Source organism: Schistocerca americana, chromosome 4, assembly GCF_021461395.2.
Source record: "Schistocerca americana isolate TAMUIC-IGC-003095 chromosome 4, iqSchAmer2.1, whole genome shotgun sequence".
NCBI classification, from domain to species: domain Eukaryota; kingdom Metazoa; phylum Arthropoda; class Insecta; order Orthoptera; family Acrididae; genus Schistocerca; species Schistocerca americana.
The window spans coordinates 266,076,027-266,088,130 of NC_060122.1; positions in this window are offsets into that span (position 1 = coordinate 266,076,027).

A 12,104-nucleotide genomic window follows, 5' to 3' on the forward strand; every position below is an offset into this window, starting at 1 on the left:
AGGGGTCGATTTTTAGACCTCGTCGACCCCCAAAATCAGTTTTCGTTTATGTCGACCCCTAGGAAACCGATATTGACCCCAAAGGATCGATATCGACCACTTTGGGAATCCCTGGTTTAGATGATGATTTCTTCCTGTGATGGTTGGTGTCAATAAAATATTTTCGCATTCAGAGGAGAAAGTTGTTGATTTGCTCTATAAGGAACGCATCCACACTTACTAGTTGCCATTCGGGAGGACGACGGTTCAATCCCGTCTCCGGCCATCCTGATTTAGGTTTCCGTGATTTCCCTAAATCGCTTCAGGCCAATGCCGGGATGGTTCCTTTGAAAGGGCACGGCCGATTTCCTTCCCCATCCTTCCCTCACCCGAGCTTGCGCTCCGTCTCTAATGACCTCGTTGTCGACGGGACGTTAAACACTAATCTCCTCCTCCACTTACTAGCTGCACTGTACTAATGGAACGGTATATTAACACACGTTACAGCCACTTCATGTGGTTGCGCTATGAAAGACTTGTTGCTAACTAAAATTTCGTCATCAGAACTCAGATAGCGTTGCTATTTATTCATGGGTCAAAATTTAATATAATAATCGAAGAGCTCAAAGTCCCGAGCGACTGGGAAAGATCGCAACTAATTCCTGTGTATAAGAAGGGTAGCAGAACGGACCTGCATAATTACAGACCAATATCCTTATCATCATCGATTTGCTGCAGAACTCTTTGAACATATTCTAATTTCGAATAGATTAAATTTCCTTGATATGGAAAAGCTTCCATCGGCAAATCAGTACGGATTTGGAAAGTATCAATGGTAAACTCAACTTGTCCTTTTCTCACACGAGTTCCTCCGAGCAACTGATGAAAGATAACAGGCAGATTCTATATTCCTAAATTTCCGGAAAGCATCTGACACGATGCCCCGCTGCAGTAGGTTCCCACATATGTGAGTGGGTCGAAAACTTCTTAAGTAATAAAACCCAGTACACTGTCTTCGATGGCTAGCGTTCATCAGAGACAGCGGTGTTTCTAGGAGTGTTCCAGGAAAGTGTGTTAGGACCACTCTTATTCTCTACATTCATAAATGATCTGACAGAGAGGCTGAGCAGCGATCTGTAGCTGTTTGCTGATGATGCTATGGTGTACGGGAAGGTGTCGTCGTTGACTGGCTGAAGAAGGATACAAGATGTCCGTTCGTGTAATGAATGGCAGCTAGCTCTAGATGTAGAAAAATGGGAGTTACTGCAGATGAGTAGGAAAAACAGTTCCGTAGCGTTAGATTACAGCATGAAAAATGTTCTGCTTGACACATTTACATCGATCAAAAATGTAAGCGTAATGTCGAAAAGCGATATGAAATGGCACGAGCAAGTAAGGATTCTAATAGGGAAGGGAATATTCAACGTCGTTTTATTGGGAGAATTCCAGGAAAGTGAGGTTTATCTGTAAAGGAGACTACTTACAGAACACCAGTGCGACCCATTCTTGAGTACTGCTCAAGTGTTTGCGGGCCGGATACAGGATTAAAAGAAGACAGGCGGGCTGCTAGATTTGTTATCGGTAGATTCGATCAACTCCCGAGTATTAAGGAGACAGTTACTGAAGCCAATCGTGGATCCTTCGCTATGTATGCGAGTGGAATAGAAAAGGAAAAGACTAGTAGTGGTACAAGATACCCTCTGCCTGCACGATACGATCGCGTGTGGAGAATTGATGTATATGTAGATGTAAATGTTAATTATTTCAGGGCATTAAAACGGGAAGTTTGCTACTTAGGTATCCAGGTTAAGGCCAAGCAGGTAGTAAGAGGGTATCAAGTCTTACGGATGTTATTAACTGTCGAATGGTGGCTGCGGGAGATGTACGTTGCAAGAGATAGCATATGTCAAGATTCATTTTGTGGTATTGGCTCTAGGAAATTTTTGAACAAGGGTCCTGACGATACAAAATGCTTGCCTTGTCTCCCATTCCTTTGTGCGTTTTTCTGACTCATTTACGCTAACTCTTCATGATTTTTGACGATTCTAGAAGAGTTGTGCTACTCTTCTTTCGAACTTTTTCCCTCTCTTCCATTAATCCAACTTGATAGCGGTCTCAGATCTCCGGACAGATCGCAAAAATGAGCCTTCCAAGTGCATTGTAAGCGATTTTTCCGCGCATTAACTGTTTTGCGACAAGCAGAGTGCTCTGGATATAAAGTGTAGTGATTTTACGTCAGCATATTATGAGTGAACACTACCGTTACAGTTACTTCCCTTACCGATCAATGTAGGAATAAGTAGCGTATAACCAATGCCAGTTGATTTTAATTTTCTCGTAGTGAGAGCACTCGCTCAGATACATTATGTGATGAGAAATATCCGCACACCCCCAAGAAACATACGGTTTTCATATTAGGTACTGCCAAGTATTCCACATCAGCGACCTCAGTAGTCACTAGACTTCGTGAAAGATCAGAATGAGGCGCTCCGCGGAACTCACTGACTTTGAACGTGGTCCGGTGATTGGGTGTCACTTGTGTCATACGTCTGTAAACGAGATTTCCACACTCCTAAACATCCCTAGGTCCACTATTTCCGATGCGATAGTAAATTGGAAGAAAAAAAATGGCTCAAATGGCTCTGAGCACTATGCGACTTAACTTCTGAGGTCATCAGTCGCCTAGAACTTAGAACTACTTGAACCTAACTAACCTAAGGACATCACACACATCCATGCCCGAGGCAGGATTCGAACCTGCGACCGTAGCGGTCGCTCGGCTCCAGACTGTAGCGCCTAGAACCGCATGGCCACTCCGGCCGGCCGAATTGGAAGCGTAAAGGGACACTGTACAGACCGACCTCGTCTGTTGACTGACAGAGACCAGTGACAGTTGAAGAGGGTCTTAATGTGTAATAGGCAGACATCTATCCAGACCATCACAAAAAAATGGCTCTGAGCACTATGGGACTTACGTTCTGAGGTCATCAGTCCCCTAGATCTTAGAACTACTTAAACCTAACTAACCTAAGGACATCACACACATCCGTGCCCGAGGCAGGATTCGAACCTGCGACCCTAGCGGTCGCGCGGCTCCAGACTGTAGCGCCTAGAGCCGATCGGCCACCCCAGCGCGCTAGACCATCACACAGCAATTCCAAACTGCATCAGGATGCACCGCAAGTACTGTGACAGTTAGGCGGGAAGTTATAAAACTTGGATTTCATAGTCGATCGGCTATTTATAAGCCACAAAACACGCCGGTAAATGCCAAACGAGGCCTCACTTGGTGTAAGGAGCGCAAACATTTGACGATTGGACAGTGGAAAAACCTTGTATGGAGCGACGAATCACGGTACACAATGTGACAATCCGAAGGCTGGGTGTGGGTGTGGCGAACGTCCGGTGAACGTCATCGGACAACGTGTGTAGTGCCAACAGTAAAATCTGAAGACGGTGGTATTATGGTGTAGTCATGTTTGTCATGGAAGGGCCTTGCACCGCTTGTTGTTTTTCGTGACACTATCACAGCACAGGCCTACATTGCTGTTTTAGGCATCTTCTTGCTTCCCACTGTTGAAGAGCAATTTGAGGATGGCGACTGCATCTTTCAACACGATCGAGCACCTGTTCATTATGAACGGCCTGTGGCGGAGTGATTACACGACAGTAAAATCCCTCTAATGGACTGGCCTGCACAATGTCCTGACCTTAATCCTATCAACACCTTTGGGATGTTTCGCAACGCCGACTTCGTGCCATGCCTCACCGACCGACAACGATACCTCTCCTCATTGCAGTCAGTCCGCCCCTAGTAGCTGAGTGGTCAGCGTGACAGACTGTCAATCCTAAGGGCCCGGGTTCGATTCCCGGCTGGGTCGGAGATTTTCTCCGCTCAGGGACTGGGTGTTGTGTTGTCCTAATCATCATCATTTCATCCCCATCGACGCGCAGGTCGCCGAAGTGGCGTCAAATCGAAAGACCTGCACCAGGCGAACGGTCTACCCGACGGGAGGCCCTAGCCACACGACATTTCATTTTCCTCATTGCAGCACTCCGTGAAGAATGGGCTGCCATTCCCCAAGAAAACTTCCAGCACCTGATTGAAGATATGCCTGCGAGAGTGGAAGCTGTCATCAAGGCTATGGGTGGGCCAATACCATAATGAATTCCAGTATTACCGATGGAGGGCGCCACGAAATTGTAAGTTGTTTTCTGCCAGGTGACCGGATACTTTTCATCACTTAATGCATGACAAAACAAGACACGTGGTCTCTCAGGTTTTCTCTGCCCGATTGCTCGTAGTGTGCTTCAGGGAGTACTTCCGAGCTGCTGATCCATTTTAAGACCAGTATTCTTACTACTCACCTAGATGTCTTCTTCAGCAGTTTTAACAAATTAAATATTGTTGTTTGATTAAGTAACAGGCGGAGATATATGTACAGCCTTGAATTCTATGTGCTGAAGACAATGAAACAAAACAGTTTCCTTATAATCCTACTCACTTCACACTCTTTTGTCTAGGTGCATGTCAGATCACCATGTTTCTAGCTTTCAGTGAATTATGAATAATTACGTTGCTATTGAGTTAAAATGACAAAAAATGGTTCAAATGGCTCTGAGCACTATGGGACTTAACATCTGTGGTCATCAGTCCCCTAGAACTTAGAACTACTTAAACCTAACTAATCTAAGGACATCACACACATCCATGCCCGAGGCAGGATTCGAACCTGCGACCGTAGCGGTTACGTGGTTCCAGACTGAAGCACCAAAAACCGCACGGCCATACCGGCCGGCGTAAAATGACATCCTTATTGGATATCTACCTTAAGTAACACTAATAGTCTGCAAGTTTATTACATGTTTCAGCAGCTTAATTCCACTAGGAATCGAAATTTTGATGATGTGACGGTTACGTCTCATGCTATCACATGTTCATTGGCAACCTTTCTCTCAGAACCTACAGTCTAAATTTTTATACGAAGTCCGATTTTTCTTGTTGTGTGCACTGCGATGTATGTCATCGCACTGTGCTGCACTTTAAAATGGTCAACCATCACAAAGCTGATCGCTCTCCTACAGCGATCTGTGCACCTTGTTTCATCATGACAGGAACAAACAAGTGCAGAATCAGCTCCAGTAGGGAGTTTTTTTTTTAAATTTTATCTTAAATGCAAATGAAACAAAATTTTTTATACACCCACTTCAGACTTTGTGGTTTTTCCTGCATCAGAATAATTAGTATTTTGAGGCTTAATGCAATACAGCCCTCCATTTTTAGTTCGATATATTTTACATATGAAAAATCGCACTGGCTGCCTCTAGACAGAGAATCATAAAAGCTGTATAAGTATCATATATACCGAAGCGGTAAGCCGGCACGGTAGCTCAGGCAGTCGTGGTCGGACACTCGGCCAGTGCACATCGCGCGGTGACGGGCGGTCGCGCCGGCCAATGTTTACATCGCGAGCGGTGCTGACGTGAGGAGCCGCGTAGCGCGTGCGAGAGTGGTCTACGTTTGTTTGGTGTGTAACTGTTGTAAGTAGGCTGTCGACAATTAACAGAGCCAACAGCGTTCAGTGTGTTTTCGATGGCGCTGCTTTGCGGCAGACAGTGTTTGAGATTCGTGAGTGGATTTTTGAGGATTTGAAATTATCTGAAGATATTGTCGTCACGTTTCAGACTATTTGCAGTACGTGTTATTTGTCAGATTTATTTCGAGTGGCGCATACGAAAAATTTATTGAGGAGCATGCTGGCGTGAGCCAGTTTCGTCATACCGGTGCTGATGGTAGTGTTAGTAATGTCCATATTGTTGATAAAATCTTCTCGGGTTGACAGCCGAGTCAATGTGTTGTTCCTCAGCAGCGTTTCAGCAAGTTTCTTGCTCGCCATCTTCGCCTGAAGATGGCAAGTAAGAAACTTGCTGAAACATTGTTGGAGAACCACACACTGACTCGGCTGTCAACCCGAGAAGATATTATCATGGAGATTCGCCGAAAAAGTATGCATTCTCGTGTCCATATCGTGCCTTCAGGATACGGAGTGACAACCGTCAGGGTGCTTAATGTGCCATCTGAGTGCCTAAGGAGCTCATTGCAGTTTTTCAGTCACTACACTGCGTTGTTTTGTCGGTCACCAATGAAAAACGGTCAAGTGCATATCGTTACCAAGTTAACAGCGGCGTGGAAGTGTACGAATGGCTCTGAGCACTATGGGACTGAACTTCTGAGGTCATCAGTCCTCTAGACCTTAAGACTACTTAAACCTAACCAACCTAAGGACATCACACACATCCATGCCCGAGTCAGGATTCGAACCTGCGACCGTAGCGCTCGCGCGGTTGCAGACTAAAGTGCCTCGAACCGCTCGGCCACATCGGCCGATTGGAAGTGTACGTGTTGACTGAAAAAAGCATATACCTCCGTATGCTGTAATTGGCAGCTATCGCGCGTGGGTAACTTACGTTGGTCATGCTCCTACCTGTTCGATGTGCCATATATGTTATTGCATTGTTATAGTCTTTATGTCTTTATTTCACATATGGACGACCAGGGCATATACTGGAGAAAACTGATAATAAATATGATAGTAAATTGTAAAGAAGAATAGATAGTAGTTAACAACAATAATTTTTATTGGAGCAAGGAAAAATATTGTAATATCAAAAATAATTGCTGAATTCGCCCAACGTTCAAAAACAAGCAAGGACGATAATATCTATTATTCTAGCCTATGTGTAGAGTGATGCCATTTGCAGTGAGCACTTGTTTACCAAATTTGCTTGTCACAACAAAATTGATCATTTCTGTAGCTACATGTTCTAACAACAATAAGTCATCAGACATAGATGATGGCCGAATTCATGTCTCAGGAGTGCTGTTTCAGCTTGGGTATGCTGTACTGCGACAACATATTTGCTCAACAGGTTTGTTGGTTGATTTGAGCGTAAGGTGTCTTCTGTCACTGAAGCTACAGCAGCTGATATTCTGGTTTTCATCAATGTCACGAGGCAAGGGAGGCACGTAAACTCATTGTTTAACATACCCCCACAGGAAGAAATCACATGGTATTAGCCAGCAGCGGTGGCCGAACGGTTCTAGGCGCTTCAATCCGGAAGCAGGCGACTGCAACGGTCGCAGGTTCGAATCCTGCCTCGCGCATGGATGTGTGTGACGTCCTTAGGTTAGTTAGGTTTAAGTAGTTCTAAGTTCTAGGGGACTGATGACCTCAGATGTTAAGATCTAGCGGACTGATGACCTCAGATGTTAAGTCCCATAGTGCTCAGAACCATTTGAACCACATGGTATTAAGTCAGGAGGCCTAGAAGGCCAAGAGTGTAAAAGCGTGGTCTCGTGGTCCTGTACGCCCAATCCAACGCTGAGGCACGTTGGCATTGAGGAAACTGGGCACGGTGTTGTGCCAACGCGGTGGTGTTCTATCTTGCTGATAGATGAAATTGTCAGAATCAAGTTGTGGGAATAACCAGTTCTATAGTGTTGCAAGATTTGGTTTTCCTGTTATGGTTTCTTCCTCAAAAAAGTAGGGTCCATAAAAATTGTTTTGCGAAACAGCACAAAAAACATTCACTTTTGGTGAATCACGTTCGTGTTAAATTGTTTCATGAGGATTTTCTAGCCCCCATAAACGCACATTATAACGTTGAACCTCACCGCTAATATGGAAAGTTGTCTCATCGCTGAATATCAACAGTGACACAAAGTGTCATCTTCCATTTCCTCTAGAATAACATTGCTGTGGCGGTTTTTGCGTATCATCAACATGGACAAATGCAACGTATATGGATGATACTATACTCTGTGGTATTCTGCGGTTTGAATTCACTCTGTTTTTTTTTTTTTTTTTGTTTTTTTTTTTTTTTTGCAGTTGCAATGATTTGATTTTGTAAATGATACTGACAGTATTATAGACATGTATAATGCGTTACTCATACTACAACTTCTCCCGGATAATTATTTTGTTCAAATTGCACAAGAATTCCACCTGACGTAGTGTAATAATGATGACTGTAAGTTGTGTTCATATTACTAAAATTACAGATCGTACATCAGAGCTTTTACAAATTTTATCTTCGATGGATTTAATTATTCTTAGCAAATTGATCATGAAAAGGAACCACAGAATACCATCCCGACACAACACTGACGTATGCAATCAGAAATATTTTTCTCCGTGATTCGTGCGTAGTTTAATTTTGGCCTCATACATCAGCAATGAAATCTTGTACAGCAATAAGTACCATCAGCACTGTTCTTAGAAAATGCAGTCTGATTCGATTAATTTTTTCTTTTATAGATAGGGTTCAGTACCATTTCTTACACATCGGAATATTGTTTGCAGTTTCAAGTAATTTAAATTTGCCCCTGCGATAAAAGCTAAGATGGCGGCCAACAAAAGATAGAGGTTTTCTTTTTTAATTAAGATCTTCCTTTGCTCAATAAATAAATTGAAGCCATCAATAAAAAAGTTAATAAATTGTTTTGCAAATTAGTTCAACACAAACCCATGCTATTTTGAACTAGAAGTACAGACGAAGTTGCTATATAATCGCAACTAACAGTGGCTGCGCTTCTTGCAGCTACGATGAAACAATTAATACAAAATTATAATTAAAAGAGGAAGTGATTTTCCAATAATTAATAATAAATACTTTTAACACATTTGGCTCTATTTGCTTTTTTACCAGCAAATGAACATAAAAGTACAATAATTTTACATTAAATGTTTTTCATTCAATAAACCTCAAATCGATTCGCGTCTTGCGTCAGCGACGTACATCAGAAGAAGGCGACAAAAGGGTACAAAACAAAAGAAGAGAATGACATAGATTAACAAAGAATGTGAGACAAATATTGTCTCTGTTTTACATAATTATCATCTTTTTAAGAAATAATTACATAATTGAATGAATATTATTGAGTTACGTATTTTTCCACACGTTCATATTCCACTCGTAATAATATATATATATATATATATATATATATATATATATATATATATCGAGGATGTTGTATTGCCCCTTGGGCTGATAAAAAAAATAGTTTATTCACCATGTTTATTTCTCATCACCCTTTTTTTTATCAGTCCACATAATCCACAAAGATTAATTGTTTTTAATGTCCGAATATTTGATTTCAATGTGACTTGGCACAGAAAATTGTATTTGAATTGAGTAATAAAAAAAAAAAACCTCCGTGACTGTATTGCCTCGGAAATTGCTTCGGATACACCCACGGTTTATCTTATTTCCCCCCCCCCCCCCCCCCCCCCCCCCCCATCACCCCATTCTGAATAGCTGGAATCGGAAAACCGTGCAAGGGGCTTCAAGACAATTCACTCACCTACTATTTACAGTCAGGCTTAACATAGTTAAGATTGTACATACTTTAACTCGAATTTATGTTTCTGTCATATGTGCAAAATACATTGAAGTTTTATGATTTTTTAATAGTTTTAATATATTTCTTGGGGATGACATAACAATGTGTCGTTGACGATATAAAAATTTCTTCCACGTTGAGCCGTCGGAACTCAGTCAGGTAGTGACTGCCGCCGCGCCGCCCCTGGCCGCGTCGGCGTAGCGTCAACTGCCATCGGCTGCGTCGTGATTGCGGTCTGCTGCCGGCCGGAACTACCCCTGCAGCAGCTTTGGATTCTCTTGTGCCTCGTCATTCAGCTCAAGACGGGTACATGAAATGTCAAAAAACATGTATCAGTGACAAGATAAACATTCTTACCATCCTGTGGAGAAAATTTGTTAGTGTCCTTATCACTCGCATTCACGCAGAAGGAATTAATTTTGTCCTGTATCTTGACACTGTTCAATACAATGAAGTGATTCATTTAGGAATTCATCACAATATGCACATTTCAATCACGGCACTGTTAATCACACGCGTGTCCGTAGCATGCTTTCTGTATACTCGGAGAATGTGATTACACTTTCTCCCTCGCGACGCGCTGCCAAGCCAACGTTGCATTGTTTTTGTGCGGCGCGGCTGGCTCTACAGTCAGTCATATAATATTTAATTCGCAAAGATGCCCCGAATCGAATTGTTAGAGGTCACGAGTTCCTTTTAACTGCTAATATTAGCAACAGAACTTAACGTCCATAGCGTTGCTGTTACCTTCGACACTATATGAGTGTTCTTAAGGTTTCTTGATCACAGTTTATCACTGTTCACATTTTTCGCTAAATAAATCAGTTTCCACAAGACTTTTGTGTAGTTCTTGTAAGACACAATAAAATGGCTCTGAGCACTATGGGACTAGAACTTACAACTATTTAAATCTAACCATCCTAAGGACATCACACACATCCATGCCCAAGGCAGGATTCGAACCGGCGACCGTAATGGTCTCGCGGTTCCAGACTGTAACGCCTAGAACCGCTCGGCCACTCCGGCCGGCCGCAAGACACAGATCAACTTTCTGATTGCTGTGAGTACAAGTCCATAGTACTTACACACAGTCTGTATCCGAACGACACCTTTCATGAAAAGAGGTCCAGTACATTTGCACATATTTTCGCATTACAACGACTGAATAACAAGATCAAAATTTTATCCAGTTAGGTAAACATAATACAGTATAAAAGTTTAGGAATCTGCTGCATTGTTGTGATCGTTAGATCGTTCTCGACCAATCGAGGTAACAGCACATTTCCATGTTCATGGCAAATACACATATTTTATCATCTCTTGGGACAGAGATCGATGTTTGACTTCTTTTAACCGGAATGTCACTGATAAGTCATTTTTTATAACTTCATACTGAGATGTGTACATTAATTAGTACACCGTCAGATACTATTCGAGAGGTGGCTGACATGATCACATAGCTCACACATGACCAACACTCGTTGCATGTATGGGACTATATGACTCAATCTCATTTAAAATAGTTTATGCATTTCATAGATATGGATGCTACATAACAAAATTAAAAAAATTATTACATCTAATACAATAATATTTAAGTGAACTTTTATGAAGATACTGATTTCTTCTATTTAAATGTACACTCCTGGAAATTGAAATAAGAACACCGTGAATTCATTGTCCCAGGAAGGGCAACCTTTATTGACACATTCCTGGGGTCAGATACATCACATGATCACACTGACAGAACCACAGGCACATAGACACAGGCAACAGAGCATGCACAATGTCGGCACTAGTACAGTGTATATCCACCTTTCGCAGCAATGCAGGCTGCTATTCTCCCATGGAGACGATCGTAGAGATGCTGGATGTAGTCCTGTGGAACGGCTTGCCATGCCATTTCCACCTGGCGCCTCAGTTGGACCAGCGTTCGTGCTGGACGTGCAGACCGCGTGAGACGACGCTTCATCCAGTCCCAAACATGCTCAATGGGGGACAGATCCGGAGATCTTGCTGGCCAGGCTAGTTGATTTACACCTTCTAGAGCACGTTGGGTGGCACGGGATACATGCGGACGTGCATTGTCCTGTTGGAACCGCAAGTTCCCTTGCCGGTCTAGGAATGGTAGAACGATGGGTTCGATGACGGTTTGGATGTACCGTGCACTATTCAGTGTCCCCTCGACGATCACCAGTGGTGTACGGCCAGTGTAGGAGATCGCTCCCCACACCATGATGCCGGGTGTTGGCCCTGTGTGCCTCGGTCGTATGCAGTCCTGATTGTGGCGCTCACCTGCACGGCGCCAAACACGCATACGACCATCATTGGCACCAAGGCAGAAGCGACTCTCATCGCTGAAGACGACACGTCTCCATTCGTCCCTCCATTCAAGCCTGTCGCGACACCATTGGAGGCGGGCTGCACGATGTTGGGGCGTGAGCGGAAGACGGGCTAACGGTGTGCGGGACCGTAGCCCAGCTTCATGGAGACGGTCGCGAATGGTCCTCGCCGATACCCCAGAAGCAACAGTGTCCCTAATTTGCTGGGAAGTGGCGGTGCGGTCCCCTACGGCACTGCGTAGGATCCTACGGTACTGGCGTGCATCCGTGCGTCGCTGCGGTCTGGTCCCAGGTCGACGGGCACGTGCACCTTCCGCCGACCACTGGCGACAACATCGATGTACTGTGGAGACCTCACGCCCCACGTGTTGAGCAAT